Below are 20,794 nucleotides of genomic sequence, written 5' to 3' on the forward strand. Positions count from 1 at the left end.
AATTACAAAATCCCAGTTTGAAAAATCAATTTCCCTGCAGGTCGAAAAGTAGCGTCTTTACTCTCAGCTCTGAATACGTATGATAATTCTGGCCGCGGGGGAAGAAGAGAGGGACAAGAGGAAGGTTGAGAAGACGAAGAAGAAGACGTCATATGCTTATTTTCAGAGGAAAACAGCACGTGCAAGTTGCCATTGGCGGATGGTTACGGAGCGGACCAATTACCGTATTTAAATAAATGAATAAGTAAACAGGCTTACAAACACGGGTGTCATATCGACGGATAGCAAACAAGAGAGAATCCAGTTACCATGAAATTACGTTGATAGTAGATAATTCCAGGATTTTTCGGCACCTACTTGAAAGTATATTTGATGATTTTTTTAGACATTTATTATTGACTCAGTTAGAAGTTGCATTTCATTTTTCATATTTTTTAGATTTAGAAAGTGGCATATTCCAAATAAAAAATTCTCCACAAAAAACGTTTGGTTGGGAATGGGAAATGTCTACGAGGGTCGAAATTAAGTGAATACAGAGTTCACGGAGATTCATACCTTATACATTCATTCGTTAACTTGGATGATCATTAAGACGTCAGACCGCTAAAACATCAAATTGCAAAAGCATACAGTCGGTGATTCTAAGTACATAAGTGTACAGCGCACATCGCGTGTGTATGTCAACGTGATGAAGCTGTTACGTTGAATCTGCTTCTGGTACCATCAAAAGTACTACTTGTAGGGCTTGACTGCAATATATTTTCTATTTCTATGGTTTTGTTTCATCGTGCCTTAAAACCAAAATCTAAAATCGTTTATGTCTCAGTAACGAGGTATTGAGAAACTTGTCAACTGAAATCAGAAACTGCTAAAAGACGCGAAAGCATTTTTATACCCTAACCGCAGCTCGAGTTATGCACCCAAGCATTTCATTTCATTGGAAAAAAATTGTTTTTGTACCTAGTGATTGGCGGGTATAGCTTCGTCCTAATATTTCGTCCCTTCAGAAAAGAGTCGGTAGGAAAGTTTTTACGACACCAGCCAGTCGCGCAAACAGATCACTGCGCTCCACTCTTTCGAGTTTACAACTGGCCTTCAAGTGTCAGATACGAACGAGCACGTTGTTTGACCCAGTGATGACCATCGGACAGTGCCGTTCTTAAAATCGAAGAGAATTTCCGACCGACTGGCTGCTTTTCATTCTAGATCCCTGCGGTAGCAAAATTCTTTGAACAAGATCCATGTCGATTCATTTTTCAACGTTTACCCAAACACACTCGGAAAACAACGAGTCCATTTAATCGTCGATTCCCCCCAATGTCTCACTCGCTTTTACTGGTCCGAAATTTTCATGCGTCTTACATCCGCGGCTCGAGACACTCGCTGCCGCCCTCGAGGCAGCCGCAGGAAGGCTATACTTAACCTTTAAGGTTGGGTTAAGCCGTCCTTTCTATCGGGCGCGTGTCCCTGATTACAGTGCACCGCGCCTGGTCCTAATGGCGGTGAGTTGCTGGTCGGTCCCTCGGAATCGGCTCGGATACCACTTGATCTCCTAGACTCCCGTGATTCCGGAACGGCTTTTGACCGTTGTCTGAAGTCTGGAAAACGGCCGGAGGCTTCTCTTTCGGATCAATTAGCCGCGTCTTTGCGGATGCCGATGACTTTTTTTTGGCCCTAGGTGTAAATTGCCAGTTCTCTCTGGAGGAACGAGGACGTCTTTTTCACTGCGTTCTAAATGCAGCTACGAGAACCCGAGAATTCAGAACATTTCATGCCTCACTCGTTACAGCTTATGTCTTCTCGGAATAATCCTGATGATTCAACTTCTCTCCTTTCCCATCGGGATGAATTGACGATAGGGCGATTACACCCCGAACCCTCTAGACCCGTCTTGCAGGTATCTCCCTCAGACTTTAATGTCAACTTACTTCTCTCCCTACTCAACCATAATGTTAACTTTTTTGACCTGAAAAGTGAGACAAAAGTGTCACATTATTCCCTCTTCATTTTTTTCCTCATCTGCGGGAAGAAATATTCACTTTTCTCCCGACTTTGCGCGAAATATGAGATTTGCGGCAAATATTGATGGAATATGTTACAGATTGATATGTAATATCCTAGCTATCGGTATATGGTATTTGTATAAGAGAAAGTAGGGAGAAGCGCATTCTACTAAATTTACTATAATACGATTCTTCGGTGTGGCCTGGGAGAAAAAGAAAGAAGACGCAGCTGTCAACTGTTGCTTCGATAAATGCCAGCCAATTATTTTCATTGTATTTTTAAAGATTTTCAGAAATTTTATTTCGATTTCAAAAAGTATATTATTCTGGTGGGGAAGGAGGGATCACTTCGCTCGGCCATAAAGCCACCCGCGGGAGTAATCTTCGACTTTATTCCCTTCTTGCGTCATATACTATTTCATTTCATATCATGGAACATTAAACCTTCTACAATGCGAAAGTTTGTCACTACGAGGAAAGTAAATAATTTTGTGAATAAATTCTTTACTGCTGTTTCATCAGACAATAGGGTTCTTACAATTAGTAGAAAAACTACGTTCTTTGTTGAACGGGTCTGATTGATTTGGCGCGGATAATAATTGAACCGATGGTAAATTATGACTTTTTCGCATAAGACTTTGCTGTTCCACATTTTTATTTTTACTCGTTCCTCTAATGCGATATATTGGACTGACTTTTGATCATATCCCAGCTGTAGTTTCGTTAAATTCACATCGGCGAATAAAAGTTTAAAATGTATTTACATTTGTTTGGCACTTTGGCCCGGCAGAAACAAGGCAAATAATGTTTGAAAATGGTTTCAACGGAGTTGATGCATTCGCAAACTGTGCAGGGACACTCTGGCCACTTTACACTTTGCATGAAGGTAATGTAAAGAGACTGTTGAACTTTTCTTTTATTTTCTTTCATTTTTTTGTACTTATCCAACTTCAGCTGACTGTACATCATCTACTTTAATAATCGATGACGCAATTGTTTGGCTTGTTTTTTCTGGAGCATATTTGCAAAAAATATGCTTTCAAATGAAATGCTTTTATCATTCAAGTTGAATACTGTACAAGCAATGTTAAGGTGCATTATTTTACCAAACTGTAGGTTATTATACTGTGACGGAAAAATCCTGTTTGACAATTGAATTTGTCTGCGGTTTTCTACGTATGGAGAAAGGAGAAGATTAACCAATTGGAGTAAAGCTCCGAGTCGAGTTATTTCCGGTCGCCCTGCACTCCATTCACCGGGTCGCGACCGAAGAACAATGCGCGGACAAATTAAGTTCAGGTTCATACAGATGTTTAGCCTAGTTCTCGCGACGAGTACCGTTGGCGTATAATTTTCAAATTCACTATATTCTCGAGTCATTACAGTGAGATGCAAGCGTTTTGTGGCGAACGCTTGTCACGCGGTTCGACGCCTGCGGAAACCGTTAAAAAGTACACATACCGAAAGGAAACGGTGAAACTAAGCAGGCTGAATGACCGACTGCGCGCGCATAAGATAATGACACCGAGCAATATTTTCCTTTTCAAACCAGGGGAGCAAACTCTCTGAAAAGGCGGCATGAGATGTCAAACACACCTCCGTCAGGTAACGAACCAAAATCATATTATTACGATGTCTGGTAGCAGTTATCAGCCACCAGTCAGTTAATAATGAATGCCTGTCTAATCTTTCCGAAACACTGCAACTGCTAGAAGTACTTAATTTAAAGAAATGCACTGCGCTTAGATAACCTCAACGAGCCGCGTTCGGCAACTGAAGCTTGAGGTGGCCAGCCTGCAGGAGCAGACGACAAAATTCGCGCAAGCGCAGTGCAACGCTCAATTTGCCAAGTTTCACCATTTCCTCTGGGCATATTTCCACCAAGGCACTAAACTTCTAACCGGTTTCAACGATTACGAAGATATTGTTTCTTTGTGATACCGCCAACAGCCAGATGTGCAGGTATTCGAGTTATGAAATATTGATCACGTGGCACATTTTTACACGGTGAAAGTTATGTGTCTGAAAAGATTTTTCATTAAAAATGATGGAAGAACGATTTAGCGATGAATCAATTGATTGATAAAATAACTGATAGGAGCCTACGAATAATTAATTCCCTGATTGAATAGCCCTAGTTACCGTGCATCCTTATCACAATTATCTAATAGTTGAATTATCAGCATCCACTTGACTGAAACCGACGATCCTAATATGAACTGATCTAGTGTGTACAAACGTGTTTGGGAATCAGGAATAGATATAAATCTTTGCTTTTTTTTACTCTTGTGTTCAATGTAGCGAGAAACTCGTGCAAATCCTACGTAGAAGCCTCTATAGCGTCGTCAAATAAGGGTTTTATAAGAGATATTTTCTTCGAAAAAGATCGGATTACACGGACATACCGAGTTTCCCGTTAATAAAACTAATCAACGTAGCTGATATGCAAATTTAATTGGTCATTTGGAAACTGCGGCGCGCGAGGATTGCAGGAAACTAAACGTGGCTTGGCACTTATGCCAACCAAGTTCGGTTGCTGGATGCAGGTTACCATTTACTTTGAAACGCCGCGCGAAATCTATACATGCGTATAAGAGTTGCGCTGCTGCAGTTGCCTCAAACAACGTTCAGTAATGAAATATTTCCATCGCGTAGTTTATTCGTCGTAAAGTCTAACAAGGAATGTATCACAATATTTTAACGGGGATTTCAGTGACGAATTTTTTTTGAAACCAACTTGAAACCGTTTGCTCACAAGTTCAGATTTCCAGAAGCTGAGCATTTTTTTTTTTTTATCTTTTCTTTTTATCGAATTTCATTTCAAACTTAACAATCTGCAACAAGTACAATCAATCCTGCAGATTTCAGTAAGAGTTCATTTTATGGTGAAAGTTACAATCGAAATATTTTTCTTTGGTAAAGTCTTAAATTCATTATGTATGTATGACATCATGTCGTTAATTTTGAAATATGTGGATCTTAACGCAATCATTTTCTATTGCTTCTTTGGCGACCATTTGTGGACGATACATGACGCAATACATTAGACGCCCATATGCAGTGACACCATTAGATAAAATAAGCAAGCAAAATGGACGTTCGAAAATTATCTGCGCAAAACAAAATATTATTGTACTGTTTGATCATTGGCACAAAAAATTATAAGAAGAAGGTTCAGAGTATGTGTGAAAGTCTTTTTCTCGACTTCTTGCCATTGCCACTCGACTTTGTTATTTTTAGTCTGCGTTTGGCCCCTCTTCTAACTGTGCTATCTTTGCCGCAACACGGACCAAGTTCCTATGAAAAATGGTGAAAAAAATTCAGTACCCTGCAGTAATATCCATTTTCGGTCGGGGCTGGTACTGCAGTTCATTTTTATAGAAGAATTTTTGGAAATTTTGTCACAATAATAAAAAGCGTCCAACTCGTGAGAAAAAACCACTCGATTTTCTATTATATAATGAAACAAGTTGTTGCGTTACAAATATGTTCGAAATTTATTGTTTTTTTTTTTTTTTTTATTCCTTATATTATACAACTTTCTCCACCCACGTTAGATTTCTTGCAGTCAGGTGGCAGATTCGAATTGATCCTGTTTTGCGGCTTGCGAGTCACTCGAAAAAAAACTTATGTAAAAGTACATGCATATATACATATTAGACTGGGCCAAAAAAATTGACTTTTTTTTTTTTTTGAAAAATATGTTGAGAATATCATTCAGTATGGCAAGAAAAAAATTTCATGAAATTTTAAACCCTTAATATTAACTTTAAGAGGTCTATCATCGCTATTTTTGATTTTTAGTAATAATTTGATGTTTTACGTCAAAACTGTCGAAATATTGAAGTGAAAAAATTTATGTTCACTTATCCCTTTATAAAATTAAATTCCCTACAAAAAAGGTCTGATTATAGATTTTTGTCAGACAAGCCGTTTCCGAGTAATTAAGCTTAATAAATTGATATAATTTCTCGATTTGACTTTTTTAATTTGGAATTTCGTGACTAACGAATCAATGAATGTATAAAAAAGATCATGACAGATTCTTAAAGGAAATTTAATGTTCTACAAAAAAGATCTCTTAATATTTTTGCCTCAATTTAATTTTTCAAAAGTTATTCTCAAATAAAATTGAAGAAAAAATTGAAATTTCAAGTTTCATTCAAAATTTCATTCATTTCAAAAAAAAAAATAGTCAATTTTTTTGGCCCAGTCTAATATATATATATATATATATGTGTGTGTGTGTGTGTGTGTGTGTATTTTCAGTACCGTCTGCGGTATTTTAATTTTACACTACAGACCTGCAATTTATAAGCCTCAACCGAGTTTGGTTCAAGTCAACGAATTCGCACGATATCATTCTTGCTGCACGTACTTACGCCTCTCGCGTTGTATATCTAAACCATGACGTAAGCAAAAATTTTTCATGAATTATTCAGATGCGACGAATTGTTTCAGAAGTGTAACGCCACCGTTACGACAGATGTCTGGGACGTACTTCGATTCTCCTTTCACGCGCATATCTTGCGTAATACTTTTCCTGTTGTTTCTTTTTTCACCGTGTTTTTATTCTTCAAATAATTTTTTCCTAAACAAAAATGCTGTAGTTGAAGACAAAAACTAGACACCCAGAATTACACAGTATAAATTTGTAGGAAAAACCGTGTGACCGTGCAGCGTTAAAAGTTTTTATCGCTTCTTGACGTCGGCGCTGTCTGAACGACGAAAGTAATCAAATCAGGTTACGCACAAAAGAAATCAGCCTTGTTGAATAAAATATCCGAATTTCCAATTTAAAAGTCGCGGGAACATTTTAATATTTAGGTAAAAACTGTTCCAGATTAGCGCAATATTTTTTATTTTTTTTTCTTGTATTTCTGTAAAAGGTCCGAACCTTAGTTTTTACCGAATTAAAAATCCTACTAAAGTCTATTGAATAACGTGGAGTAAAAAAAGTACACTTATTCTAATTTCTTTGTACAATTTCCAAAATATTCGTTTTGATAGTAATTAAAGTCACTTCTTTTGAATATAAGTAATAACATATTCCTTGTCGTAGACTTCGAATAGTCAACTTTAGTCCGTGATTTTGAATAAAACGTACAAACGTTCTAATATTGCTAATATCTAGTTTCTGGTTATTCCAACGTAACAAAAACTTATCATATTTTAATATTGCGAAGAAACTGGAATAAGTAAGTATAATTATTTTCACATGCTATGACGCACCTCTTACAATTGAGCTGAAAATCTTAATATAACTCGGATGTACTTTATATACTACAACAATTGATGTCTCTACTTTGTATTCGATAAAAAAAAAATATATACTTTCCAAATTTAAAACGGTCTTATTATGGCACGTATTTTAAGTTGACGTAAAGTTGTTTTCTATTTGGGGAGTCTTCAAGTTATGTTACGCGAGGAAGAAATTAGCAAATATTACCGCAGCCTCACTGGAAGAACGCCATACGCAAACTCCCATCTCTATGTATACAGGAATTCGATAATCTCCGGAAATTCGAAAATTGCTTGTCTCGTGTCCAGCCCCCTTGATCAGAGCTGAACTCGGACCGGTCAGAAATGCCGCAGGCTTGGAAGCCTGAACCAGCTTCGTACACCGCAGACCTTGAAAACGCGAGATAAAACCTCGAATAAACGTCGTTTTGGGACCCATGTGTGCTTGAATATTATTCACCAATCGTACGTATATTATGTGTGTTCGACAACTGCGCCGTTCACTCTTCAGCCATGTAAACAGGAAAGTGATTCAATATAGGTAATGGAAAATGGAAATTTCATGCTACTGAAATCAAATGAGTTTAGCTTGGTAAAATATTGAACTGTATTTCAGACTGAAAAACAACACGAAGTTTGATATTGAGGACGAAAATAGAAGCGTAGCTTAGCAATATGGCGACGAGAACTGGGCTATGAGCAAATTGTATTTGGTCAATTACACGAATATGAAACTACAGGGAACTCGGTGCAAGTTATGAAGCCTTAGTTATTTGGCGAGGAATCGATATACCGCAAAAAATACGATGAAAGAAGCTTTTAAAAGTAAATATAGCCCACTTAGAGTAAGGCATTATTTTCCCACCAGATGTCACAGCAATATATTTTCCATCCCAATACTGTCCAATTTTTCATTCCATACTGACATATTTGGAAAATTAATTATATGGGGTTACTAAAATATAGATTTTTGATGAAATTTCCGCATTCTTAATGTACCCCAAAGTTATCGCGTTTTGGAACGTCCAATAGCTTCAGACATAAATTACCCACTATTTAATAAACTGATGAATAAGAATTACCCACTATTTAATACATAATTACAAAGATGTAGTTAAAATCTATTTCGGGGTATTTGAAAAAAATTCAATACAATGAACTATGACGAATTAAAAACTTGTAGAAACAATTAATATACACTTGACACTATACCGAATAGTAGAATAGTTTATTTTACATTTGATACTATATGTAAGAGATGATGGGATAATTTTACCTCCACGGTATTTAATTTGTCTTCGTGTTGAATGGATAGGTACTGTTTCAATAAGATTTAACCCTATCAAATTCCATCACGTCCTTTTCGGTCATTCATGATTAATCCAATGCTTTTTCGGCCCAGATTCCATTTTCGATGTTTGAATAGTGTGATTCATTATTATAATTGCAGTTCGCGATTATTTCAATATATATATATATATATATATATATATATATATATATATATATATATATATATTGACATATCTTGATGTGTACTGTATAACTATTCAAACATAGAAAAACATGATTTCAAAATATCTTTTGTCTGTAAAGTGACGCATAGCGATATAACTTTCTTTACAAGGTTTTCCCTTTCTTGGGTTACTCAATTTTTGGTGTTCGTGTGATTTAATCCTTGTCAATCCTAATTCTCATGATATACTATAGACTATATAAATTCATAAAATAACATGATATGTGTATATTGTATAATGTACATAGAGAATCTATAAAATTACACAGTGCATACCGTGCCAAATTATACATAACCTACAAAAACGAAAGAATTGAATTTAGTCACGTCACTTTCCGTACATCGTCAACATGCGGCAGCAATATCGTTTAGTTTCAATTAAAATCACCGCAAAAAAGAGAAAGAAGAATAATAACACAATGGAATAACGAAAAGGCCATTACGCAAGTGACCTAGTCTTCTGGCAAACAAGTGATTATATCTGAGAACGCTGCAACGTCCTTTCCAAGGTGACATTCAAATCTCGACGTATGATCACGAAAGGAACTCTCGTGAAAAATCACCATCAATCTTGCGAGGAAGCATTAGCATTATACGAATCTGCAGTGCTGTGCGTTGCATTTTGGCATAGAACGAATACCGAACGTATTTCACTAGCTCAAAAAACGTCTGAACCAAATTTCTGTCGAATTGAACATCTGGATTTGATTTCTGGAATCATGCTTTTTGGCCTTCTTAAACACAATATTCTCTTTGATATAGGAAAACACTCCGACGATTTAAATCAAAAAGCAAATACCTTGTAATTAAAAAAAAAATTTCAAATCATTTCCAAAGCTGATTGCCTCACGATCATCTGCATGTGCAGTGGCAAAAGTGGAATATCAACATACACTCGAGGCTGGGGGATACGATATACAAGCGGCAAGGGAATAATTATCAGGCAATTATTTGGTAATGACTAATTAGCCGGATAAGGAATGATTTGTTCCAGTCGGCTTGTGTGACTTTTATACATTATCCTTGTATTCTCGTTTGTCAATATTTCATTTCGCTCAGCCCTTCCTCTTACAATCACCGTTTATAATGCTCTGCGCTTATGTCATCGATTTTATTACCCGACCGCGACGAACGAATGACAATCGTAAATAATAATCAGCTTCCGTGGTGCAGAATGAACGAGTAGAAGGGAGGGACGATGGAGGAAATCTTACGATAATTCTCTCGAGGATGACGACGCGGTAGTCAGACTCGTTCGCCGTACAATCGTATATACTCTCATCGTCTCTACCTGTGTGCTGCTGGGATTTCATACATCTTCTCAAACACAAACACACATAGGCGTGGGACGTGGAAATATCGCGAAGATTAGAGACTATCGTTTCGCTACAAAAGAAACTTCATACCGACAAGAGAATCACGAAATTTGTTGTAAAATATTGGATTACAGCTGTGAATATTACATTTTTCTTCCTACGCAACATCAAACCCTGTTCGCTTGGCTTACGAAATTTTTTTCAATTTAATAGACCTCAAAATATGTTTGATGTTATATCAAGATTGTATTACCGAAACAGTTACAAGAAAACAAAGTTTGAGTGTCCAAAGTCACAAAGAATCGTGCCTGACATATACTAGATTTTTTAGTTACAGCAGCAAAATTCATTTTCATTCTGTACTCAGAACTGTATTTTGCGGATACGATGAAAAATGAACGTGAAGGACGTTACATAGTAACCGCAACTATAAACTTTTGTTGTTACGAGAAAAATGACCTAATTAGATATAATTTTACTGAAACAAATGTGACGGTCAAATTACGTGCGTGGTAAAACTAGTATTTTGTGGATATATCATAAACGAGGCCGGTCAAACGAGTTTGATTGTCAAGTTTCAAATGCCATGTGTTTCATTCATATATACTGACAAATGCTTCAATTTCGCCATTGGGATTTTTGGTGCCGAAGAATTTTGAGAAAATTTTCACATACCTACATATAACTCATGACAATACGTACGTAGCAAATACGAAATTTATATCTTGGACAAGTTATGTCTAGTCGATGCGTACTTTACGAGATGAAAACAGTCGGCGCTAAAAGCTATAAATTCCTGAGCAACTTTCTTCATTATACTTATCGAGCAGTAACAACGCAGAGCGAAGTGACTTACGTACACAAATACGTCAAACGAGCTTGTGTTCTCACTCGGCAACCGTCATCGCATGTATTCCCGCAGACTTACACGCCTGATCCTTCCCATTCCGATGGTGAAGCATCTCTGAAACGCATGGTTGCGCAAGGCGACTGCTTCCTGAATCCGCATGACGTGAACACCGTCGGATGCTCCGCGTATTGTATAACTAGAAATTTAACTTGCATGTAGGAAAAGTGGCACGCGTTCGCCGCATCGTCGTACGATTTTGAAATCTTAACACTGTTTTCTTTACGATAATATTCGGTATCGATTTATGGTTACATTAGCAGCGCAATATTGTGCAAATTTGTAGCTAAGTAATCAAAAATTACAAATTACGTTTCTAATTGGTTCAGTTTCGATCAGAAATCACGAAAAGTAATCACTTTATTTTCAATTACAAATTACATAAATTAACTTGAATTGTAATTGATCCTATTCCAATAACAAATCACTTTTGTAATCCAATAACAGATTACTTTCACATTCGGTAATTGAATAACGAATCACATACTGGATCAATTGCAATCTTTAAAAATAACCGAATATTATTTTAAAGTCACTTTTGTAATTTGTTATTAATTTTTTGCTCCATTATACAAATTAGAAAGGTAATTATAGATATTCAAATCTTGTACGATTACCAATTACAATAATAATAAGGTTTTAGATTCTTTTACAATTACAGATTACAAAAGTATCTAATCGAAACGATCAAATCGGTTACAATTTTCAGAAATAATTGACTATCAGTTTTTCTCAATATACAAAGGTACAAACCTTGCAAAAGTGTTTTGTAATTGATTTCGTTTCTATAAAAAAAAAAAGTAAAAATTGTCAATAACTGTCAATAGTAAAGCTGATTTTCAACTAAAAATAATTCGTTACAAAATGTAATTGGATGCTCGCCGTACTGCGGATGCATAAACTTCTGGCTTATTTTGATCCAAAAGAACCAGCCGCTTCATCAAGTGCGACGGAACTTGTGAAAATTTTTTCAGAAGCAACGCCGACGACTCAAAGCGTCTACCGATTTTTTCCAATTCGTGAATCGTTCCTCCCTTGACGGGGACACCAGGCGGCCGATACGGCGCGGCGCTTCCGCGTACAACGGAAACGTCTAATGGACACGGAGAATATGATCACGATCGCTGTCTCTGCCGTAAGACGGTGAAAGAGAGAGTTAAGTGAGGTGCAGAAGAAAAGGAGACGGAGATGGAGCAAAGACAAAGCCCTTCCGAGATCGCTATGACGGCGGTGAGAAGCATGAGACTCGAGCCGAAGATCAGCTTTTTACATCACGAGAGTAAACATCCCGAGAACGACTTCTGGGTATGCGACTGACTCGGCTATGCTGGACCAAATGCAGTGACGACTGCGGGTCAATTTCACAATCAGTTGCTCTGCAGCGGAAGACGCATCGTCGCAACTCGCTCTATAAACGTGAATTCAATTCATCGATATCAGGGAAAGGTATCGGTTTTCGGTTACAAGTGTACCGCTGGAAAAGTCAGTGGCATACTATAAGAAAAATGTCATTTGTTAGATAATTTTAGCGGAATGTGTATGATCGTCACAATAACGGTTCAAATATTGTTCAAATTACAAAGAAAATTTGGGCACCCAATTATTCAATGTATAATTATAATTTTCGATGATTCATTTCTTGGCTGTTGCAACATTAAATCTATTTGTTAAAGCTCACTACATTTTTTCAGATAAGTGGAACCTCAACGACAGTTTATTGTTGCACCAACCACAATTACTTGTTACAATAGTTACGTCAAAATATTGTATGAGTAGCCATAACGGTAAGACTCGGTGGTTACAGTTTCAAAAGTCATTTTATTTTGTACCGAGAACCATATGTTTTTTACGGTTTGGGAAAAAAATTTAAATAATTTTACGGAATATACAGTGACTACAATTACAAATTTCTCTCGTTGCATATGTTTGTAACCAGAAATTAATAGTTATTCGCCTATATCAGTAGGATTCAACTGATTCATATTCAGAGCTCAGATACTTCAAATCAATGTAAGGGTGAGTCAATTTCAGAAGGTTACCGATCCTTTTCTGAAGAAAGGACAAACGTTTAGATTTTTATACAACCAGCTAAGCTGTGAAAAATACGATATTTCGAATTGCGATCATAATTGTTGGAGAGGTATAGATCAGAAAAGAAACTCTCACGTCTTCTTTTAACGTAAATTTTGGAAATTTATTATTACGAAGAAGCTCAGTGTGGCTTCACACACAAGTAAGGGCTGCTACCACACGCCAAAAAACCATAGACTATACAATATGCAACGTACAAGGCATGGGTTACAATATTTCCTACAATATTCCTCTAATACGTCGATGCATGCTGGCCACCTTAAGACTTCAATTATCAAACGCGATTTATGAAGGTTACGTATAGCGAGGCGAATTTTTAGGATAACCAGATCTCAAATAGATGATTTTGCGATTCGAGTAGACTAGCCAAATTTTTATTATCAACTGACTAACTACTTCTACCCGTTCTCAAATATAACAACATAATTTCAATTCAATGAATTTGACATCGTATGCGTCGTTCCGAGTAAGTTGGCTGCCCTACTTTGCTGACGAAAATATCGCCGCGATGTGATTTCGCCGACCAATAGATCTCCATTATTTTGCGCATGCGCAGTCACTCGCTCAGCCTGTTAACAAATTTGACCGTTTTCTCTCGGTACAAAATATTTAAAATCCTTTATACTTTCCGCAGCACCCACAAGCCATGAGGGTCTTGTAAGAAATAATTTTGTTTTCCAGGGTGAAATAACAGATGACGTATATTATATAGGTAGCAACACCTAGTTATAAGAACATCTGAGATTTGAAGCGAGGCGAGTCCGTCTTTTTCAGTGGCAAATAAAATGAGCACATGTACAATATACTACCAGCAAAACTTGTAAGGTTGATTAGCATTGCAGCAAAGGTACAACCGCAGACTTCGAACGCGTCGTCATAAAATATTTAAATTTTGCCACAAACTATACATCACATGATTACGTAACCAACATGCAGCGCAGTGTAGGTATATAATTGTACGTAACACAAGCAGAGTCGTATAAGGAAAACACAGGTGTAATACGTTCATATAGCATGAATGCACGTAAGACCAGCGTGCCATGCGCACAACAAAGATGGCGTGAGTAGGTATTCAAAATATGCTTATGCTTTTGAAATCAATCTTCGTCTCTAATTCACGATCAGCTTATTAGTCACGTCTGTGCCGGTATCTTTATAATTTACTGCGTAGTTCTCCGCAATCGCAATCTGCAGCGTGACATGCACACATGTATCCTCAATCACGTTCGACTAAGAAGTGGAATCGTCCGGCTGCGAGAGACGAATTTTTTTTTATTTTTTTGTACTCTCCCCTCTCGAAATGTCATTCAGTTCCAGTGAACGGCGGTTGAGAGTCAATGACTAATTAATCATAAATGTGATCGCAAGGAAATTTACCGTTTTGATGGCAACGGAACCTTAATGCAATTGAGCTTAATTTTTTGAATTATTTTTCTGTTTCTACATTTCAATTATTACTGAATAATTCCGTCAATGTGACCAATTAACACCACGTAATGAGAAATTATTTCTTGGTAATTGACGGGATGATTTTGGTTCACCGAATTTAATAGCGTCAAAAAAACGTTGGGTACGATGATGATTTTTCGCTATTCGTAGAAAAATGCAGAAATAATCATTGATATTCGTCATATTTAAGTGTCAATATTCAAAGAATGTACATCGAATTCTATCAGTGCTTGAAAATTTAATTCAAACTATTCACATGTCGACAAAAAAGTAAATTTTCTCCAGCAAAGACTCTCTACAAATGCAAAAAAAAAAAAAAAAAAAATTTCATCGAGTCGTTTGAGACGCCATCGTATCATGGCAATATTTTCGTTTGCAAGTCAAGGGAGCCAACTTACTCAAGACAGGATACGAGATGTGAAAACTTTCCTGCGTCAATTGGGAGAATTGAAATTACATTATTATCATGCAGACTGCCAAATCTTCTCAAATCGTTTCATCAATCATTTGAGACCTGGGGTTGATCTCAAAAGATTCCGATCACCTACATAACCTCCAAAGGCCGCGATCGACGGTTGAAGCTTGGAGAACTGCGGAAGGTTGAAGTTGGCCAGCCTGCAGGTAAAAACGACAAAGCTCGCGCACGCGCAGTAGAGCATTCAATCCGCTAACGATAAGTTTCACCAGGGGGAGTTCACTCTTTACCCCCACTCCAAGCAATTTTGGCAGGCTGCAGGAGTAAGGCGCGACAAGTTACGAAAACAAAATTCTACTAGAAGTGAATATTTTAGAGTGGTAGAACTGCTAATAATAATAATGTGCACATGTGCAGCCGGAAAATAATATTCCGCCATTCTTGTATCCTATGTTACTGCGATTGACTGCGATTACATGTGTAAACATTGGTTATCTTGAATTTTTTTGTGATTTCGAGCATTATTTGTCATTTACTATTTATTATTGATTTGTTACTTTTATTTAAAATTATTTATTTTTGGAGCTGACTTTTATTGCTATTTAACTATTTACAACTGCAATTTTTAAAATCATATTCTCTTTCATTTAAACTTCTGCGCTTAAATTTTCTCCAATCACATTACTCGGTAGAGGGCGCTCTTAACATCCTAAGTAATGCCGACATGTTACTATACTCTGGCAAGAAATAACTATAGAAATATAGTAACTGCGAATTTTTCAATATTGTGTTGGTACAGTGTACTCCTGCAGCCTGCCAAAATTCGGTCCCATCTAAAAGCATTGAGTGAACTCCCCCTGAGTCTCACTATCTCCCTTCGACAGGTCCTTTCGTGAGGTATTGGGTCGTTCTCTATTCACGGCTGTGAATGCGGTAGGTGTAGAGATGTGCATGCGGCATACCTACGCCTGCGCCTGCACTAGCTGCAGTGATGCAACTCGGTGCTATTGGCGTTTGCACAATGAAGCCTGGAACAGCTAACTAGGCGTGGGTGCGAGCATTCCTGCAACGGTAACTCACCCTTCGCTCGTAAGGTCAGCGTCCCTCTGATTTACTTCTTGTTGTTCTCCCGGCAAAATCGCGCTACGTAGGCAGCGCACGTAACATCAGCTGGTCTGCAGGTACCTACCGGCGTTGTGGTTGGATTATACTCGCAGCATCCCAACCATTTCCGGCGCCAAAGATCACATGGCTCTGATACAGTGCGGCGGCACAGCTCTAATGCTTGGCATTATCGTCACGCGTCTGCGCCCGTTTAGATTTTTTAATGCTCTGAATAAAACATATAAAATTTAATTTTCTTGATTAAAGGATGCGATAAACCGCGCGACGGAATCAAGGAGACCAAATTCCAACGGGGCTGGTTACTTTTTTCTTCATTTTTTCATTCATCGTCCAGCCGTTTAAGGAAATTGCAAGTTGCCTAAAAATGGATACTTCTGATTAATTTTACTTCGAGATAGTCACGCATTGAATATTCGTCTAATCGTTATACTCGTATGCTGCAGAGGTTTCTTCAAGAACATGAAAATAGAAAACATGAATTTATAAGCAAAAACTTCGAAATGGTTGAAAATTTAGTTATAAATTCATTTTTATATTTCACCATACGATGACTCACTTTATGCAGAAGATTATCTTCTCCGAACTCACTGCAACAATTTTTTTCTATCACGTTGGAATCGTTAATTATTCAATTTTTCAATATTGCCTCAGCATTGATTATGATCAATAAATAGATGCAATATCGAACAGACCGCTGTAAAAATATTTGGTTCTTCGTAGCAAGATCTTGTGAATAAAATTAGCCATCGTAGAGTGTAACCAAACGAATCTACTATATTTCTGACCATTTTAAAAGGATTTGAGAAAGCATTTATCTATAACCTTCAGTTCGCCATTCCAATATTTCCTATGTTCGTGTTTTCAATAAGATCTTTGCAACTACTGATTGAACAATCGGTAAATACCGAATATACGACTATTCTACTGTTAAAATTAATAAAAAGAATCCATTTTTGGCCAATCAGTTTCCTTCATAAGAATTTATTCACGGTTCGCATAGCCGTGATTTGTTTAACCGGTGGTATTAAGGCGCGATTATCCACGTGGCGACGGCGTGATAAGATTCTACGATAGATGCTTGTTTGTGTGAGGTATAAATATATTCGCAGAAACTGTTCTCGTCGGAGATAACTAACATGGCAAACGTAGAATATTGTGTACGCAGCGTAGATGTGTAAACATTAGCACTACAAGCCTATCGCAATTTTTGATGCGAAATTTTTCCATCTCATAGAGGTCGTAACTAACAATCGGATGTCGATCTACCGGAGACTCAGAAATTCAAGAACGCCGAAATATTTCAGTCGGACGAAGCCTGCAGCGCTACGTATTGAGAATATATATCCATAAAAAGTGCTGGATATATACGAATAGTACATTTTTTTTCTTTTTTGGTATTAACATAAATGGTAATTCCGCGCGTCTTGGCCACGTAAAAAGCAGACTTCAGCCATAATAATCTCCGTCGACTCTTGTCCGTTCTATGCTAATTGCCATCTTGTATATATATTTAAATGTCTATATATATATATATATATATATATATATATATATATATATATATATATATATATATATATATATATATATATATATATATATATATATATATATATATACATATATATATGTTTGTCCTTTAAAGGAGATTTTTTCGAGATAAGTCAACGTTACTCTTCTCGAACAGAACCCCAGGGGAAATAATTCGCACGCCATTTCTAAACGCGCGCCTCTCTGTTACCTGAAAACAATACTTCAAGCATAACTTCACCGCGTGTTTTATCGCCAGATTCGAGTCCAAAACACAAATTCGTCTCCGTGTCTGTATGGGACATTCTACAGATAATCGACCTAACGGAAACAATGCCACCGCACTCTATTAGAGCAGGCTCGAACATTGTGAAATCTTATTGTGATAATTGATAAGAGTATGCGTGATTTTTTGTAAATTTTCATTCAAAGACATTTGAACGTTATCAGCCGATGAAATATACGAGAAAACGTTGAATGTCGGAGTTGCAGTTGAATATCGCTCGGAAACTTGTATATCGTACAAAAAAAAATTGGGCTTGAAAAAAAAATTCAGTTTATAGTCAGTTTAGTAGTTATAATATGAAAAAAAGTATAAAGGATCCCGAATTCATGAAAGATTTTTTTAAACTTTGGTTCCTTGGATTTTTAAACATCATATCCTTTTTCGATTCAACATTCTACAGAATACTTTCAGTGCCAGGTTCAAAAAAACGTGTGTAAATTTCAATATGGGATCAGATTTAGTTTGGAAATTATAAATTTTTTTCCTTCCGAATTTTCGTAACAACTGCAATGTCACGCGACACGATTTTATAGTGATTGAAATGCATCACAAAAGAAACCCAAAATATTTTGTGATAACTCTAGTATTTTCGCTATTAATCGAAAAAATGGATTTTTTACATGATTTCAACCTTAACTTTGAGTAACTTTTGAAAGAGTTGCGATATCAAAAAATTATAAGAGACCATTCTTGTGGAGCGTTGAATTGTCTACAAAAATATGTATCGGAACTTTGTGTAGATTGCCTCGTTACTGAGCTACAAAATTCAAAATGAAACTAAAACTATTTTCACGTGTTAATGAAATGGAAAATGAATAATGACGTTCAGGAACCACTAAATATCAACATTAAGGACTCAAATTTTCACAGGCGTCTTATTTCCTCTTCCTACGTCTATTAAATGTGTAACTTTAAAAAAAAAATAGTCGATTTTTTAAACCCGTCCAATATATACGTTAATTAAAAATATTGTATAATTCTATTATATACGACCAATGATATTAATAATTGTCAATCAAATTTCCAAACCTTTCAAATTAAATCCGATCCAATAAAGGGATTAACACACGTTGTTTCACCTCAAGCCATGAAATTTTTTTTTTTTTGTAATCTTTTTGTATCCTCCATATTAATCATCATACTCCAACTTAAGTCAAAATCGAAATTATCTTCTGTTCAATTCCTTTCCGTGTTACCTATATTTTTGAATTTATATTACCTACGTGAACACTTGATTGATGACGTTTTCTATCGGCAGCTGTAACGACTGAACGTCTGCGAATAAAAATCTGCACTAAACGTGGATATTCTTGTCAACCAACAAAAACAAGTTTCGTCAAGGTCTTCGTGAGGTAGATTATAGATGGAATGCCACATACACTCTATCCAACCTTACACGTGGTGTGAAACGAACGCGTATCTTACGTAACTGCGATCCAGAAGTATGGATTCCACGCGTCTTTTCCGCCTCGCACGCCGCAGGACGTGTCGCTAAGTAAGCTAGACTTTTACATTTAGCATACGCAAATTACATCATCGTCCAATTCTCGCTGCTGCAGGTTTGCGCAATCTACATACATGTACAGGTATAATCGAACATATCCGTTCATCAGTCTAATTACCATCATCTCATCTTCCTCCACCTCGATTGCTCACATCATTTGTCAGCATGCACAAGCGTCACGTATTGTAAGTGGCATTGGCCATTTCCGATCCAGGCGTTCATATCTCCGGTAAATTCAATTCTGCTTTAGCGTAAACGCAGCTGCGCGTCTGTTACGTAATACGTTTTATTATATATACCAAGCCATTGACGTGATAATGCAAACTTTGTGTAAATTTTTTTTTCATTCGCATTTCTATACAACAAATTCAAACACACGATGTGGTTCATTGGTTTTGTCATCACGTGATTTGATCTGGTTTGCCTTGACATAAATTTTGATGACTTGAAGAAATTTTTACGTTATTTTATCATCTGGTTAGCGAAATTCTTTCGTCCAATGATATTGTTTTATGAAATCAATGAAACTGTTCGTTATTTCAAAAATTCATTTACTGTTTGGCGTGTTGAGTAAGTGGAGAACAATTTATTTAAATTAAGTATAAAATTATTTCAATCCAGATACAGCCAGATTGTTTCATTAAACTGTCGAAATTCATTGTTGAAAAAAAAACACTTTTTTAGTGTACGTTGTACCTGTAGAATAATTTCCTAAGTTGAAACGATGAGAATGAATTGTTGGTTCAGCTACCGGTATTCGTTATATTGGAGAGTTTTCGTCATAACAATGTTAATCTATGCTTCGTTCGAAGATAATTTCTATTAGAAAGAAACGAATGCTCATTAAGAACCTATTTACAGCTGAATAGGCAGCAAGAAATAAAACAAAATACTCAAAGTCAAACTGGTTTCTGGCTGATCTCTGAAGAGATCTTGTAATTTATAGTTTTTAATTACTCGTATCTCGTGTCGACTCAATACAGCAACAAAGACGTAAAATACTCGACTAATAAGGAGTTAAAATTTTCTAATGTACGTTAAATTTATCCTTCGATACATTTTAGGAACTTATCGTGCAAGTGCGAAGTACAAAACGCACTTTGGAAAACGCGTCAATTTTTATGCAGTCGTAAAATGTATCATAGTCAACATTTGCACGAATTATTTTCCAAGCTTCGTTCAAGCCCCAAAAACATAACGGAACTTATCAGTCAAACGCAGCTGTGTAATTCTCATCGAATACTCATAACGTATTTATCATGCATGTACAGACATTAGATGTAAATATGAATGAAGTGTTCCACGCATAGATAAACAGATTCGAGGAAACACGCAGAGTAAAATTTCGGATCAATACTAATCATGGGCTCCGGTAAAATTTTGACGGAAATTATTATAATCACGTAATTTA

The 20,794-nt window shown here is 36.6% G+C and overlaps 1 long non-coding RNA gene across 2 annotated transcripts; it reads right to left on the reverse strand.

Annotated features, from left to right (window-relative positions):
• Nucleotides 1–1,851: 1,851 nt before the first annotated feature.
• LOC124299849 (uncharacterized) lies at nt 1,852–19,160 on the reverse strand. 2 transcript variants are annotated; one of them, XR_006907085.1, is made up of 3 exons: nt 19,103–19,160; nt 16,019–16,270; nt 1,852–1,966 (listed from the first exon to the last, which is right to left on the reverse strand). It is a non-coding gene; the product is annotated as an uncharacterized LOC124299849 (long non-coding RNA). The 2 variants fall into 2 exon arrangements; XR_006907084.1 differs by lacking the exon at nt 1,852–1,966 and adding an exon at nt 11,859–12,391.
• Between the last annotated feature and the right edge of the window lie 1,634 nt (nt 19,161–20,794).

The sequence above is a fragment of the Neodiprion virginianus genome, chromosome 3 (genome assembly GCF_021901495.1).
Source record: "Neodiprion virginianus isolate iyNeoVirg1 chromosome 3, iyNeoVirg1.1, whole genome shotgun sequence".
NCBI lineage: Eukaryota > Metazoa > Arthropoda > Insecta > Hymenoptera > Diprionidae > Neodiprion > Neodiprion virginianus.